This window comes from Ascaphus truei, chromosome 3 (genome assembly GCF_040206685.1).
Source record: "Ascaphus truei isolate aAscTru1 chromosome 3, aAscTru1.hap1, whole genome shotgun sequence".
Lineage (NCBI taxonomy): Eukaryota > Metazoa > Chordata > Amphibia > Anura > Ascaphidae > Ascaphus > Ascaphus truei.
Genome location: NC_134485.1, coordinates 266,860,731 through 266,878,484, shown reverse-complemented (window position 1 = coordinate 266,878,484; position 17,754 = coordinate 266,860,731).

The following is a 17,754-nucleotide window of genomic DNA, read 5'->3' as shown; positions in this document are numbered from 1 at the left end:
GCATGTGGGGGGGAGAGAGAGCGTGTGGGGGGGAGAGAGAGCATGTGGGGGGGAGAGAGAGAGTGTGGGGGGAGAGAGAGAGTGTGGGGGAGAGAGAGAGTGTGTGGGGGAGAGAGAGAGAGAGTGTGTGGGGGAGAGAGGGAGAGAGAGTGTGGGGGAGAGAGGGAGAGAGAGTGTTGGGGAAAGAGAGAGTGTAGGGGGGAGAGAGAGAGAGTGGGGGGGAGAGAGAGAGAGAGTGTGGGGGAGAGAGAGAGAGAGTGTGGGGGAGAGAGAGAGAGAGTGTGTGGGAGAGAGAGAGTGTGGGGGGGGGAGAGAGCATGTGGGGGGGAGAGAGAGCGTGTGGGGGGGGAGAGAGAGCATGTGGGGGGGAGAGAGAGAGTGTGGGGGGGAGAGAGAGAGTGTGGGGGGGAGAGAGAGAGTGTGGGGGGGACGAGAGAGTGTGTGGGGGGGAGAGAGAGTGTGGGGGAGACAGAGGAGAGAAACGGTGGGTGACACACACAGAGGGTGGGTGATACACAGAGAGAGAGGCTGGGTGAGTGACTGGCTGGTTGAGTGGTTTGCTGGGTGAGTGGCTGGGTGGGGCAGGGGTGACTGGGTGGGTGAGTGACTGACACTGACTGGGGGTGGGGGGTGACTGACACTGACTGGGGGTGGGGGGGTGACTGACACTGACTGGGGGTGGGGGGGTGACTGACACTGACTGGGGGTGGGGGGGTGACTGACACTGACTGGGGGTGGGGGGGTGACTGACACTGACTGGGGTTGGGGGGGTGACTGACACTGACTGGGGTTGGGGGGGTGACTGACACTGACTGGGGGTGGGGGGGTGACTGACACTGACTGGGGGTGGGGGGGTGACTGACACTGACTGGGGGTGGGGGGGTGACTGACACTGACTGGGGTTGGGGGGGTGACTGACACTGACTGGAAGTGGGGGGGGTGACTGACACTGACTGGGGGTGGGGGGGTGACTGACACTGACTGGGGGTGGGGGGGTGACTGACACTGACTGGGGGTGGGGGGTGACTGACACTGACTGGGGGTGGGGGGGTGACTGACACTGACTGGGGGTGGGGGGTGACTGACACTGACTGGGGGTGGGGGGTGACTGACACTGACTGGGGGTGGGGGGTGACTGACACTGACTGGGGGTGGGGGGTGACTGACACTGACTGGGGGTGGGGGGTGACTGACACTGACTGGGGTTGGGGGGTGACTGACGCTGACTGGGGGGTGACTGACAGGGGGGGGGGGGTGACTGACTGACTGGGGGGAAGGTTACTGACTGGGGGGGTTACTAACTGGGGGGGTGACTGACTGGGGGGGGTTACTGACTGGGGGGGGGTTACTGACTGGGGGGGGGTTACTGACTGGGGGGGACCTCTGGTGTCACACACATACACATACTCCCATACACACTACATTCATTCACACACACACACATTCTCCCACACACACACACATACACATTCTCACACACACACAGGGGAGGAAAGGCCGCGACCAGCACCACGCAAATCCCCCACCCACCCGCGCCCATCTCCCGCTCGTGTGGGGGGCAGGCCGACATCCCCCCCCCAATCAGCAGGGTGGGTTGGAGGCACGTGGCGAGGTATCCCCCACTGGGCGCTCCAGGTGACAGTCAGCCCCGCCGTGGCCGCCACTGCCCTGCTCCCCTCGCCGGCATGTCACAGTGCCTGGCCAAGCTGCAGGCTGCTTCTTCCCCCCCAGCCCGCGGCGGCATGATGCTCGTGGCGGGGGGGGGGCCAGGCCGACATCCCCCCACCTCATGCGGCGGCTGCGCCATCATGAAGGTAGGGGACGCATGGGAGGCACGTGGTGAGGGCCGGTTCCCCCCCCCCGCAAGCCAACCGGGCTGCAGCAGCGGGGACCTCCCGCCCCTGACATCGATCGGTGGATCGAGGGGAAGGGGACAGGAGGAGGGGAAGGGGACAGGAGCAGGAAGAGGGGAAGGGAGCAGGAGGAGGGGACAGGGGACAGGAGCAGGGGACAGGAGGAGGGGACAGGAGCAGGGGACAGGAGGAGGGGAATGGGACAGGAGCAGGGGACAGGAGAGCTTCCGCGGTGGGAAGTAGGGAGCCATGTGGGGACCAGGGGGATCGCAGGGAAGGAGCAGAGGGGCCGCAGCATGGAGAGTACTTACCCTCCAACAGAGCTCCAGGCAGAATGGCCGCTCGTTGGGGGCGGGCTCATATAGTGCCTGGCTGCGCGCCCACAAAGCCTGGAGCGCGCGCCAATCAGGAGTCAGGTAGGGGAGTTTTTTTTTGTTTTTTTTCAGCGCGAGCAGGGAAATTTCAGCGCGAACGGGGGAATTTAAAAAAAAAACACGTGTGCTGCTTGGGCCAATAGTTACTCGCCCGGGGGTTAAATCCACCCGCCCCGGGCGAGTAAATTTATACAATTGTCGAACACTGTCTATGTATATATCAAGAGAGACAAACAGAGACAGTCAAAGAGAGAGAGAAACAGAGAGAGAAAGAGAGAGAAAGAGAGAGAGAGAAAAACAGAAAAAGAAACAAAGAGAGAGATGTGTGTGTATGGTTAAATCTAGCTAAGTGTAACCAGAAATCTGTTCATCATAGCACTGTAGATGATTTCACACACATTGTTATTCTAATTCAAAGAGTCAACTTGTTTTGCACATGTTGATTGCCTAAGCCGAAAGTAAAGTTTCGATTCCTGTGAAAAGAGTATCTTACACAAAGAATTTCAGCCAATTATTGTAACAAATTTCTTGTGGGAGAAAACCTAGGTGTATAACTGCTAGGTTGTATTATAACCTTGGAACAAACTGCGAAGATAACATGTAACTATTCACACATTCAGCACAAATCCGTATGCGTTCAACTTAGAAACTGTACACTTGAAGAGAGAAGAAATGGCAGAAGCTTCCACATTGCACAGCCATCCACGTAAATCATACAAATTTATGATTTATGAAGCAATCGAATCAACGCCAGAGAAAAGTGCAAACGTGGCCAAAATCCATGACTTGATCCAAAAGAAATATCCATACTACCAAGAACCTGACAAACAACGAAATTTTAAAACTTCTGTACGATTCACATTATCCGCAAATGAATGTTTTGAGCGTGTCCATGATCGGCTAGATCAACGATATGGATGCTGGCATGTTGCGCCATCATTTAAACTTACCATGGAACATGAAACATATCTTCTGTTAAATAGCATATTTTTGCTTAATACCAGTTACACTAAAGCCGCACCGACTATCGCGCCTGCTGATATACCTGCACCCTACATTCATCAAGACCAGATGCAAGATGGACATAACTACAATGATATGTATCCAAACTTATATGGGCAATACCAATGTGGATGGGAAAACAACCAACAACTGTACGTACCTCCGGACGTCTTGTTTGAAGAAGCCACTGCAGATCCATATGACGCCCTCATGGAGATGTGTGTGATTCAGGATTCAACGGTTGCCTCAACCATGGATGATACTGTTGTGCCTTCCTGGAGCGAGCAGTTGCAGCCAAATCAGTTTTGACTTCTACTGCACCGACACACTTTATTCGAGCAAATACCCAGTATGTACCTGGCAGATACCTGGAATGCGCCGCTCCTCACCTCTGACAAGCCCCGTTGCGTTTGCCTTCCCAGCCTGGGTTCATGCCTGGCTGACGGGCGGCTGATCTGTTAAATGATAAAGATTAGGATTTAATAGGCTGCAATGCTTCGCGTGTCTACCAGATGGCATAAATTCATGAATTGTAATGCAGTATATATATATATATACTGTGCAGTATTGCAGCCAGCGGGAATAAAATGCTTCAATCCCTGCCTGGAAAATACCTCAATGCACTCGGGCAGAAAACAGTCACAAACCTCAATACACCCGGGTATACCCGAATTCGTGGGACTAGCCGAGCACGAATAAAGTGTGTTGCCAGTGTACAAGAATGGTAAATACAAATTTCGTTATGCCTTAAACGTTATGCCTATGCATTAAATTATATGTGTGTACATTAATAATATACTCCATTTGTTAGCCAAATGAGTGTATACAGCTTAACATTGCAGACAGCCTTACATGTAGCGTGCACAAAGACATTATTTCCTATAACAATATACTACATGACGAACCATTAGTATACATTGGTGACAGAGTCCTAAATCATAGATGCTTATCGCTTTTAAAGTATCATTTCAACATGTTACACTAACTGTAACACACACACACACCTCATTGTTTAGCATTCAACATATAAAAACAAAGTGTCGCCCACATATGACGTGGGAACCTGGTCATGTCCCAAGGCGTCCTTAAAAAGGTTACCGATGCAAGCCCCAGCCCCAACCGACATGCGCATGTGAAACAGTATTGGCTGTGCCCGTAGCTTATTGTTACGGTCAGTGCAGTGTGTCATGAGCGCGCGTCGGTGGGGCGGTGCGTGCACAGCGCTGGAGGCCAATGTTCATTCAGTGGGAGGGGTTTTTGCGTGCATTTCACAGTGCCTTAACATGACGTCACACGTATTTTGTTCGCTCATTGGCTGATCGTCTGTTTTTGCCGTGGGCACACGTCCGTTTACAAAGTTTAGATATGTACGTGTGTTGAAGTGAATTTGTTTCGCTTCCATATCATAACTTTCAGCCATGATATGCATAATGCTAGCAGCACCATTGAGGGACATGTATTGAACGCACAGCGTACACATCGTTTTGCGCATGCGCTAAGGCTTAGTCCACACATTCGTGACGTGCGCGCGCAACAGACGTTGTGCGCGCACATTATTATGTATACAGGCACCGGAACAAACATATCAGTAGTAATGCCAGAAACGCGATTTGAAAAATGAGACAGTTCACTATCTGTAGTTTTATCCTTGCAGTTTAAACATATACGTAACTTATGCGTGAATATCCACAATCATATAGAGATGTGTTAAGCGTTGTCATGCTGAGACATAGATAAATGTGCCATCTTTGAACATCATGTGTTTGCTGTATTTCACAGATGTCGAGGATGAATACATGGGACCAATGTATGATTTCAGATGGGCCAATCGTTATATTAGATGATTGTGATGACTAGCGAACAACTATTATAATAAATATGTAACAATGCTTTCAATGATTGGTGCGCAGATTAACAATCACTATATAATGTTATCCTATTATGCAAATATTTACTATGCACTTAATTATCATAATGATGTTGCTAAGCACTGAAGTTAGAACTTCTATTGATATTTTTTTCTTTTCTACTAACATTATATGTATTGCCATGTGATATATGCAACCAACATTATCACTCAGCAAACACATTAATCTACTATATATTATAATCTCACGTGTGACTTGTCAAAGAATGTAAATGCTACATAACAATTCGTAGACATTGTATCTGAACGTCCACAATAACAATAGGGAGGTGATAGAAACTGTTTAGTCGTGTGAATGTTATATTATCACCTAAGTTGTAGTGGTAACCTAACATGCATGAGCCAATGAATGTTAGGTACACATCATTAAACCATGAACATTTGTGTGTACATTTAATTCACATGTGTAACTATAGTTTAGTGTTATTAGTAAACGTTCAACACATACATAGCTAAGTGAGGCCGATGATAAAAGCAACATTATTATGTTTTTTTATATTATTTCTGTTAGAAATACATGCATCACACAAAAAATACAACACACACACACACACACACACACACACACTATGTTGCTGAAATGTGTGCGTATGCAAATGTCCACTTTATTTATGTTCATATGTTGACAGTTGTTATAAAGGATCATGATCATTATGAAGAACTAACGTGAATGAAATAAAACTTTGATTAACTACATTGTCATTGTGTTGAATGATTTAGGAAAAGTTGAGAATCCAAAGAACAATACTTTGGAATGGTGTTAACATTTTGACAAATGTTAGATGAACGTCAAATCAACACACATTTTTGACTTATACATACACATGTGACAATGTAGTAATCAACATGAAAATGAAGTGAGAGAAGAACTAATCACATACATTGCAATGTTAATGATGTTGAACACATTTGGGTCTTTTCATACAAACATGCATTGAGTGTTAACAGCGCTCATGTGCATGAATGTATGTTGTTAGGTTGCCAAAATGACATGTTATGTAATGTACGTAATGATTTGAAAACACAATGCACAATAACCTCCAAGTGTAGATAAACGCACGGACACAATACAGAAACGACATGTTTCAATTGTCACATCTTTTTCATTACGTTATGTCTATACATCCTGTAACTATACCTGTATCGAGGTTAGCACATCTTATGACAGATGTGAATTCAAATACATACCATGAGCAGTCCTTGGAGTGATATACCTTGAAAAAGAAAACATGAATGAATATAAATCATTGTCATGACCTGTTCATTGAGGTAAGCAACACACAGAAGTGACAATTTTGTATGTGATATGAAACAAAATCTACAATACGTCAAATATGATCTTAAATACACAATAGTCTACACATCATTGTGACACACATGTCACACTCCTAAAGAAAAATTGTATGTAACCATACTGCACTAGCTATTGGCTATCGACATAGTAGGTTTATTGTGTATGCATAACCAAAAAGAGCATGTACAGAAAATATAGATTTAGTACACATTATTTCCTGATGTACACACAACACCTTTTAGTGGTAAGAAGTATAATACAATCTGTTGATCAATGACATACCGGTGCCACATGCAGTTGTCCACACAGCAGAGAAGATAAAGGTGTGAGAACCATATTCATCTGTTTCCTAAGTGAATGGTATTTGGACACAGGTATTTATCATTACAATGAATTATTACATCCATGTAGTACTATGAACATATATGTATTTGCTTACAAGAGAAATAGGTGTTTATGACATTCCGACGTGTCTCCACACCACTGGCTGTTTGCTCAGTGTCAGCTGGTAAATGTACGGGATGCTCCTCCTCCAAGGCCTGACGTATGTCGGTTTCTAAATTAGTGCGGAGTGCCAGATTGTGCAAAATGCAACATGCAAATATAATATCTGACACTTTAGCAGGCTTATATTGAAGTGCCCCACCAGTTCTATCTAAACACCTAAATCGTGTCTTGAGAAGCCCAAATGTTCTCTCTATGACGGATCGTGTAGATATATGTGCCACATTATACCTCTCCTCTGCTTCACATTGAGGGTTTGCCACCGGTGTCAACAGCCACGGCCTGATTCCGTATCCTGAGTCTCCTATAATCCATCGTGCACAAATATGATACAATTTGTGTTAACATTATTACATTCAACAGTTCATATAAAAACTAGAGTTGTTTGTTAACACATCATAATATGTACTCACCCACCAGCCAACCAGGTCCAAAATAGCCTTCTTCGAAAGCATGGAAGACTGATGAGTTTCTCAGGATAGAGGAATCGTGACTGGAACCAGGGAATTTGGCTACCACATGCATAATCTTCATCGTGGCATCGCATACCACCTGTACATTCAGGGAATGGTAGTGCTTACGGTTGCGGTAAGCATGCTCACTCTGACTAGGCGGGATCAAAGCAACATGGGTGCAATCTATTGCACCCACCACACATGGTATCCCGGATATGGTATAAAAGCCATTCCTGACTTCCAGCCACTCTATGTGCTCTGTAGGAAAATGAATATAATTCCTAGCGCATCTATTCAGTGCACATAGAAACTGGGTAAAGGCCCACGAGAATGTAGATTGCGAGACCCCGCCCACTATGCCTACAGTTGTCTGGAATGACGCGGAAGCAAGATAATGTAATGAGCACAGCATTTTAACAAGCCCAGGGACTGCACGACCTCTGGCTGTCACAAATCTAAATCTCCCCGTATCTCTTCATAAAGCGCTAAGATTGCTGCTGAACTCAAACTATAGCGACTTATAATCTCCTCCTCACTCATCCCATCTAACATGGTTCTCTCCCTGTACAAACAAGGACGAGGCACAACTTCTCTCCTCTCTCTTCTCCTCTCATCTCCTTGCCCTCTTCCTTGACCTCTCCATCTCCTGTCCGCGTCCCTGTCCCTGTCCCAGTCCCTGTCTCTGTCCCTGTCTCTGTCCCTTCCTTGGCCTGTGACATCCTCTCCATCAGCAAGCCTCTCCTCCAATAGAATCTTCCTCCGTCTCATAAACATTCGCATCAGAACGAATTAAATGGATTATTTTGTGTGTTCACCAGGCAATCATGATATTTGACACTGCTGTAACGTTAAGCTTTGTACAAGAATTTATTCGCAAGTATTTATGGAATGTGTAATGCAGGTACCACTTCTGAACGCAACACTCAGTCATCTCATTAGGATACAACCATGACATTGACGTTGAAAAAGTACGTTGCAACATGTCTAATTTGGCATGTTATTGTCACATGTTCACATGAACTAATTGTAATGTGCATATGCATAATTTATTTGCCATCAGGATACTTGCTATTGATTATGTTTCAATCGTGTAAAAATGAGTAACTATTATAGATGTGTGTATAAGTTAGCATGAAGTGATTCTAATGCATGGTGTACAATGTAAACATGCAATGTTATTGAGTGTCCAATTGCGGACGTCGTCAAAAGAGGGAGGTCACAAAGTACATGTAAACATGAAAACAAACAGCTACATTGACATTTGATCATGCGTTACACATTCAAAGCATTCTCTAATGTATACCAACATTAGTATACGCTGGATCTGTTAGATATGTGAAATGTGTTACATCATATAATAAATTGTAGTTAAGTTACATGTTTCATATTATGTGACCTGTTCCTTTAAGAGTTTACTATAGGAGTTTCCCGTGACACATCATAACATTAAGACTAATGTGACACGCAAATCATCATAACATAGAAAAGTACAATGTTGTGCCAATAATAAACATAAGCGTTGACACGATGAAGTGATTGACATCGACACTGTAATGCCAAGCACATTTGTATTATGAGGAATAGAACGTAAACACTCCTATAATGTTATAAGTCCCCGCTCCATTGACTCCATTGATGTAGAGATGAGCTATTTTTTCTAAGTGCCGTCCCGGCAACCTTGCCGATCCTTCTCCCCTCCAACATGCCAACTTTAGTTGGCGGGACCAATTGCCGATGAAATCTCCATTTTTGAGTGCCGATCAGCACCGATAAGCTGATCGGGGCTACTAGAATACAGCCAATTTCAAAAAGTGCCGATAAGTGCCGATAAGTGGGTTATGAGCAGCCGCATACCGATAAATTTTTATCAGGAAGAAAAAATGCCGATTTTGACCACTTATCGGCGCTTACTAAATCTCAAATCCAATTTTGGCGGGAAAATGCCGATAAAAGCCTTATCGGCGCTTACTGCATGAGGCCCTTAGTTCTTAAACATTAAAGATCTAGGGGGTACTGCACTTTTTCAATTTCTAAACCAACAGCATGAAGTACTACCATAAAGAGTTCATAAGCATTATTATTTATTATGTAATAGTCCATGATTCAAGTTTTTTGTTAAACATTTTAAACTTGATTGTTTTATCTGTGTTCTTAATTAGTGCAATTCAGATTAAGGCTTTCCGAAATCAACACACTTTATTTAACGCCAAAAGAAAAACAAAAAAACCCACACAAAATGTTCTTTATATTACCTGAACTGTGGTGGCATCACTGTGCATGACTGCCTCTGTCTCGCCTTTAGGATATCTAATGATAATTGCCACAGTCATCCAACCCTCTACAATAGAAAACTATGACAAATAAGAACACTGCCATTCTTATCCACTGGCTTGAAGGTAAAACTGCCAAAACCATGTTGAAGGAATATAGAAAAATATTTCAAACCAAAACAAACAAAATACTCCATAAAAATCGAGTAACACATATTGTTGCTTTAAGTTTTAATTTTAGCGATAGGAAAAAAATGTGTGTGCATTTCTGACTTCAGAAGATATAAACTATTATACTGTATGTCCAATTTCACTGTTTTAGTGGAATACTTTTTCTAATGATATAAACATATGTCAAGGATTGGACTTCAGCTGAAGTGGGTCCCAGTGGCAGGAACAGCAGGGAGCATGATATGGGTCACAAGCAGGGGTCAGAGGCAGGCAGCAGATAACATAGTCAGGTAACAAGCAGAGGTCGGCAACGAGGAGACTGGAACAGGATGATAGTAATAGGTAGCACAGCAGTAAACACAGGAACCTAGCAAGAGCTAAGGAACCTGTATAAACAGGCAAGGGAGGAACAGGAAAGGGTGGTTTATATTTGTATTCTATGACACAAAGAGCTATTCCATTAGATATTCAATTTTGACACAAAACTGTTTTCTCAGACAAAATGTTTGCACTCAATTGGTGTTTTGTTTATGTGTCTGAATAGGAGACTATAAATGCCCAGTGTCTCTGCAAATTATGCAAAGATTCTGCCTCATTAGGTCAGGATAGTAAATCTAATACATATAAGCCTATTAGTTTTCAATAGCGTTTCCTGCCTATAGGAGATACAACATTGTTAATCTTCATAAGTGTGTATTCATCTGTGGCTCTTAGTGTATTACGAGCTTTTTGTATCATAGAACTACAGACAAGGAGTCATATACCCAGTCACTAACAGTTAAACTATACACCTATTTGGTAAATACAATTGGATGTAATATTGGATGTCGCAGTAGAATTGAAAAACTAATATGGTAAAAATATTCCTATACTAAAGAGAATTTCTACTACTCCGTTACGGGGATTTTTAAGAACTTAATTTTTTCTTTTTTCTTTGTTCACAATGTCACATAATATTTTTTTGATGTAACAAAATTTTATTATTTTGTGATTTTAGAAACGGACCCTACTCTAGAGAAACCATTAGCTGGCTGGTTAAAGTCATTTATTAGTATTTTATCATAGAGTGCAGCTTTGGAGGGTCTTTTTTGATCTCTTGGATCAATTTGTTAATGTATTTTGATGGTCTCTGGAAGCTCTAATCTAAAGGACACAGGATTTATTAATGCTGAAATGCGAAATGGCCCGATGTATTTTTGTCCTAATTTAATGTTTGGAACATTTAATCGTAGATTTCTTGAGAAAGCCAGACTTTATCCCCAATGTGAAATTCTGGGGAGGGTCTGCAGTGTTGGTCTGCTGCTCTTTTGTACCTAAGTTGAGCCTCACAAAGTGTCTCTTTGAGGGTCTCCTGGATGTCTCGCAGAATCTCCAGTTTCTCTGTAACTGCCGGAATGGGACTCGAAGATGGTAAACGAGGAATAAAGGTTGGATGCAATCCATAATTTGAGAAAAAAGGACTCTTCTGAGTTGATGAATTATATGAGTTGTTGTATGAAAACTCGGCTAATGGTAGAAAATCAATTCAGTCACCCTGGAGATGACAAACAAAACATCGTAAGTATTGTTCCAAGGTCTGATTTGTCCTTTCGGTCTGGCCATTGGATGGTGGATGATAGCCAGACGATAAATTTAAACGAATTCCTAGAGAGGATCAGAATGCCCTCCAAAATGTTGAAGTGAATTGCACCCCTCTATCGGATATGATCTCATCGGGAGCTCCGTGAAGCCGAAACACCTCTTTCACAATCAACTTGGCTGTCTGGTCGGCTGAAGGAAGATTCTGTGCTGCAATGAAATGAGCCATTTTTGTAAGTCGATCCACTACTACCAGAATGGTATTATGTCCACTTGATCGGGGCAGGTCAACAATAAAATCCATTGATATGGACCCCCAAGGATGAGTAGGAACCGGAAGAGGCTGCAGCAAACCCACAGGTGATGCTCGAGGAGTTTTGGTCCGAGCACAGGTCTCACAGGAGAGGACATAGGGGGCTATGCACTAATCTCAATGGCTTTACGTTCTGATGTTCCAAAAAAGCAGGTTCGTTAAAAAGTGAGGACGGGGACGCGATTTACTAAGACCTTGAACCTATTTTTTAAACGTACCTGCTCAAAATAGCTCAAAACACCCACAGCGTACGTGTTGCTTTTTCCCCCCCTGCTAGCATTCTTAACCTTTACGTACGCTAGCTGATAGAATAAAAAGCCGCATGACACATTTGCATGGAGATTCTGTATCTCCATGCAAGACTGTTACAGGAGATCGTACACTAAATAAATATATTTTAATAATAGTGTACATGAGCAGGGGGTCTCAGGACCTGAACCGCATTGGTTTCAGGTCCGAGGACCCCCTACTTCAGGAGATCAAGGCCCCATTATGGGGTGCCGGTATCCCCTGCACTTTAAAGCTCCCGCGTCACGTGACCGGGCTATTTACATTCTGCAGGGGATACCGGCACCCCATAAAGGGGCCTATATCTCCTGAAGTAGGGGGTCCTCGAGGCTGAAACCAATGTAGTTCAGCTCAGGAGACCCCCTGCACATATACACTAGTATTAAAACACACATAACAATAAATAATAATTCATTACCGTAGCGGCTATCCGCTATGGTAATGAAGCGGCATTAATGTACATTTTAATAATATTGTGCGGGAGCAGGGTGTCCCCTGAGCTGAACCGCATTGATTTCTGCCTCAGAGACCCCCTGCTTCCCGAGTTACAGGCCCCGGTATGGGGCATCTGTGCCAGTGTCGCCGCCATCTTTATAGCGTCCAAGACGCAACGTGGGCTCTATAAAGATGGCGGCGACACTGGCACCGATGCCCCAAACCAGGGCCTGTAACTGGGGAAGCAGAGGGTCCCTGAGGCAGAAATCAATGCGGTTCAGCTCAGGGGACCCCCTGCTCCCGCACATTATTATTAAAATTTACATTAATGCAGCTTCATTACCTTAGCGGCTATCCGCTAAGGTAATGAAGGGGTTAAGGCACATTAGCATGTTTATTGGGGACAATTGCCCCCAATAAACATAGCAATGTACAACACACATCCACCCTGCCCCCTAACACATACTATACAGAAAAAAACTATTATCCACATATGGATAATAATGCATTTGCCCATTTTAAATACATATTAATTACAATAAATACAGTAAAAACATATTACACTTACCTTTTACAGGCACCCACGATGAAGGCCATCTTCATCCTCATCTTCATCCTGCCCATGCCCCCTCCGATGCTGCAAAACATACACAAGAATAATAACATCCAATGTAATGTCCCCTAACCCCTTAATCACCGTAGCGGTTATTTACCGCTACAGTCATTAAGGGGTTAACCCACCCTCACCCACCACTCGGGAGGCCTACATACCCTCCCCCACTACCCCCCCACCCCGTGAGGCCTAACCACCCTCACCCTCACCCAATACCCAGTCGGGAGGCCTACCACATACCCTTGGGGCCAATACCCCTTCCCCCCACCCCCAGTACCCACAATAAAAACAATACACTGCCCCACAATAAACATCATTCTATTTATAATACATAACCCACCCCCTGTTCCCCCCATAAATACATGATTTATTCTTTTACTTACAGGGTTCATACCCCAGGCCCACGGGAGTCCCCGGTGGGCCTGACGGGTCACCTCACAGACCTACAGGTGCCCAGCATCATGTTTCACACAGGGTCTGGAGGCCTGTTGGTAGGGCCCGCCAGGCACCATGGTCCACCAGGTGGTCTCCACGGGTCACCGTGGGCCACAATGGGGTCCCCATGGTAGGCCTGCGGATGTCTGGGGGGCCCCGAGTCAGACCCAGAGGTGTCTGAGGGGCCTGGGGTGGTTCCCACAGGGGTCTGGGGACCACGGGTGGTCCCTACGGGTCCGCTGTGCCCCCACAGATGTGAGGCCACCGGTTCTTCCCCGCAGGTGTCCACCGTTGACCCGCCAGCCTGGTACCCGTGATAAGCCCGAGGATACCCAGGTGGTCTCCAGAGGTCCCCCGCAAACCAAAAGGAACCAACCCTGTATGTAAAAAAAATAAACCTGACCTATACATTAAATATATCAATCCACCCCCCCCCCCCCAACACATACAGTACAATAATGTGCAAAATAACTATTATCCAGATAGGGATAATAGATTATTTGCCCATTATGAAACACATAAAACATGCCTAAATCAAAACATGAATTCTTAATCTTAAAATCACCACATTGCATGTTAAAATAAATCCAACAGCAATTGTAAATATAAAACAACAAACCAGCAGCTACACAAATGTATATGAAATATCACACAATTGCATTGAGTGTGTACATGATGCAATTAATCTGTGCATCATGTAACACTATGCAAAATATATGTAACAATAAAATACACTATGAACAATGTCACCTAACCACCAATGCCATCATGAAAATCAAAAAGAAACTAAGCAACATCAATACAATTACCATCAATCAATTAATCCTTTTCCCAAAACAATTACAATACAATAAAAATCAATTATACAATTCCCTATTCAATTCCTAAAGCCAAACCATTGCCAAAAGAATTCTAATTGAAAGTAACCCCCATCATTCTAATCTAACTACCAGAAAGCAGCCATTAAAAATAACCTGTAACTAAATACAAATTACATTATTCACACCAATGTCAAAATAAAGCTGAAAAATACATTAGCCGTACATGAAAAGAACATAAACATTAGCAAAACAATCAATTATTATCCCTGTATGTCTATCTATATAGATAGATATACATAACATACAGGTGCAATAATAGAGCATAAAAAACAATGCTTTTACATACAAAAATCACATAGAATACACCCATTCAGTGTCCGTGAATGTATGTATATACATAGGTACATAGATACATTCATGGGCATTACACGGGACTGAAAAAATAAAAGACATGAATCAAAAATAAAAAAACCTGTAAAAGTAAAAATAATACACTTTTCTTTTTTTTAACTTACCATTAGATGCCCACTCACCGAAATCCAGGCGACCCGTAAGAACTTGAACCAATCCACTGGTAACCATAAAAAAATAAACCCTTACAATCCATAATGGTGTCTTCTTTCTTCTATTTGTAATCCTTCCGTCAGTCTTGGGGTCTTCTTTTCTTCTTTGGGGTCTTCTCCGTCTTCTTCCGTCTTCTTCCATCTTCTTCTGCCACGCCCTTCTTCTCTTCTTAGGAGGGGAGGTGTTCCCTTCTCAACGTCTGGCTTCAAAATGAGGCGACATAGGCTTTTATAGGCCTATGACGTCACATTTTGGTCAAATGTTTCCCACGGTCCTGATTGGTTTGCCGGGGCCCTCTGGAGACCACCTGCGGTATCCTCGGGCTTCTCACGGGTACCAGGCTGGTGGGTCCACGGGGGACACCTGCGGGGGAAACCAGTGGCCCCACATCAATGGGGACACCGTGGATCCGTGGAACCACCTGAGGCCCCTCAGACACCTGTGGGTCTGACCCGGGGCCCCCCAGACATCCGCGGGCCTACAGTGGGGATCCCCATTGTGGCCGACGGTGACCCACAGAGACCACGTGGTGGACCATGGTGCCTGGCGGGACCCACAACAGGCCTCCAGACCCTGTGTGAAACATGATGCTGGGCACCTATAGGTCTGTGAGGTGACCCATCTGGCCCACCGGGGACTCCCGTGGGCCTGGGGTATGAACCCTGTATGTAAAAGAATAAATCATGTATTTATAGGGGGGCACAGGGGGTGGGTTATGTATTTAATAAATAGGATGTTTATTGTGGGGCAGTGTATTGTTTTTATTGTGGGTACTGGGGGTCAGGGGAGGGGGTATTGGCCCAAAGGGTATGTGGGTAGGCCTCCCGACTGGGTATTGGGTGAGGGTGGTTAGGCCTCACGGGGTGGGGGGGTAGTGGAGGAGGGTATGTAGGCCTCCCGAGTGGTGGGTGAGGGTGGCTTAACCCCTTAATGGTGATTAAGGGGTTAGGGGACATTACATTGGATGTTTTTATTCTTGTGTATGTTTTGCAGCGTCGGTGGGGGCATGGGCAGGATGAAGATGAGGATGAAGACGGCCTTCATCGTGGGTGCCTGTAAAAGGTAAGTGTAATATGTTTTTACTGTATTTATTGTAATTAATATGTATTTAAAATGGGCAAATGCATATTATCCATATGTGGATAATAGTAATTTTGTCCATTACTGTATTGTATGTGTTAGGGGGGTGTATTTAGTTATAAATATTGTTTATTATTTTTGGAGGCGCAACATTAGTACCGCAGGCCCGCGGGTACCCCGGGACTCGTGCAGGGACCCCGGGACGGCCGTGAGGACCCCCGCACTCCCGCGGGGACCCCCGTTGGTGATCCGGGGACCCCCAGACCCCCGCGGGGTCAGCCGGGGACACCCGCCGGCCTGCTGTATGGGTTTTGCGCATGCAAAAAGAATTTTTTCTCAATCCAGCTTTTTTTGCGTCTACCTTGAGCTGACGTGTTCTGATCAACGCAACTGTCAGGTACGCTAATGTTGCGTTGCTTAGTGCATCCCACTTAAGGGCAGAATTTAACCCAAACAGGGTAACGAACGATCAAAGTTGGACTTAGAAAAAATTCCTGAAAAAAGTCAGTTTTAGAGCGCAAAGTGCCTGTTTGCGTTGCTTAGTGCATCGAGTTCAGCGCAACATCACGTTCTAAGAACACTTTGCGCTCTAAAAGTGACTTAACGGAGCTTAGTGCATGACCCCCATAGTCTTTAACATCTTGTGCTAATTTGGGCCACCAAAAAGAGCAGGACAACAGTTCCTGTGTCTTGAGGACACCTGGGTGACCAGCGGGTCAGGAGTCTTGCATTAATTGGAGCACCTCTAATCTTATCTCCTTAGGGACAAAAAGACAGTCCTTACAGTTCCACAGACCATCACATAGAAATAGTTCCGTTTCCGGAGGAGGGTTTTTAAGAAAAGAGTCATTTGAGTAGGCTCCCTTTATTCGCGTGTGGAGATCAGCGGAGAATGTGACTCTCCCCAAATTTCTTTTTGGAAGAATAGTTTCTTCTTGATCTTTATTTGAACCAGGATTAGGCAATGACTGTGACAAGGCATCAGCTTTCCCATTCTTGGAGCCAGGGCGGTATGATACGTGGAACTGAAATCTTGCGAAGAAGAGAGCCCACCTGGTTTGTCGCGCAGACAGTCTCTTTGCTGATCTAATTAATTCTAAGTTCCTGTACTCCGTAAAGACCGTAACCGGGTGATTGGACCCCTCAAGTAGATGTCTCCACTCAGAGAATGCGGCTTTTATAGCCAAGATTTCTTTGTTTCCGATGTCATAGTTTCTTTCAGCTGTTGACATTTGGTACAAATAAAAGGCACATGGATGAAGGAGCATCTTGGGTCCAATTCTTTGTGACAGAATGGCACCAACAGCGGAGTCGGATGCATCTACTAAATGGTAGTTCTGGATTTGGATGGATGAGGATAGGGGCAGATGTGAAGAGTGACTTCAATTGTTCAAATACCACATCCGCTTCAGGAGACCACTTGAAGGGGAATTCTTTCTGTGTGTCGGGTGATTGGGGCAAAAATGCCAGAGACATTTTTAATAAAAAGTCTATAGAGATTGGCAAAGCCCACAAATCTCTGAATGTCCTTCTCATTTTGAGGGATTGGCCATTCCACCACGTCTTGAATCTTGCCTGGGTCCATACTGAAACCCTCAGGAGAGATAACGTAACCGAGAAATTGCATGCTGGGCTTTTCGAATTCGTATTTTTCTAATTTAATGTACAATTTGTGCTTACGGAGACGCTCAAGGACAATTCGGACATGTTTCTGGTGATCCATGATGTTATCTGAGAAGACTAGGATGTTATCCAGGTATGCCACTACAAATTGGTC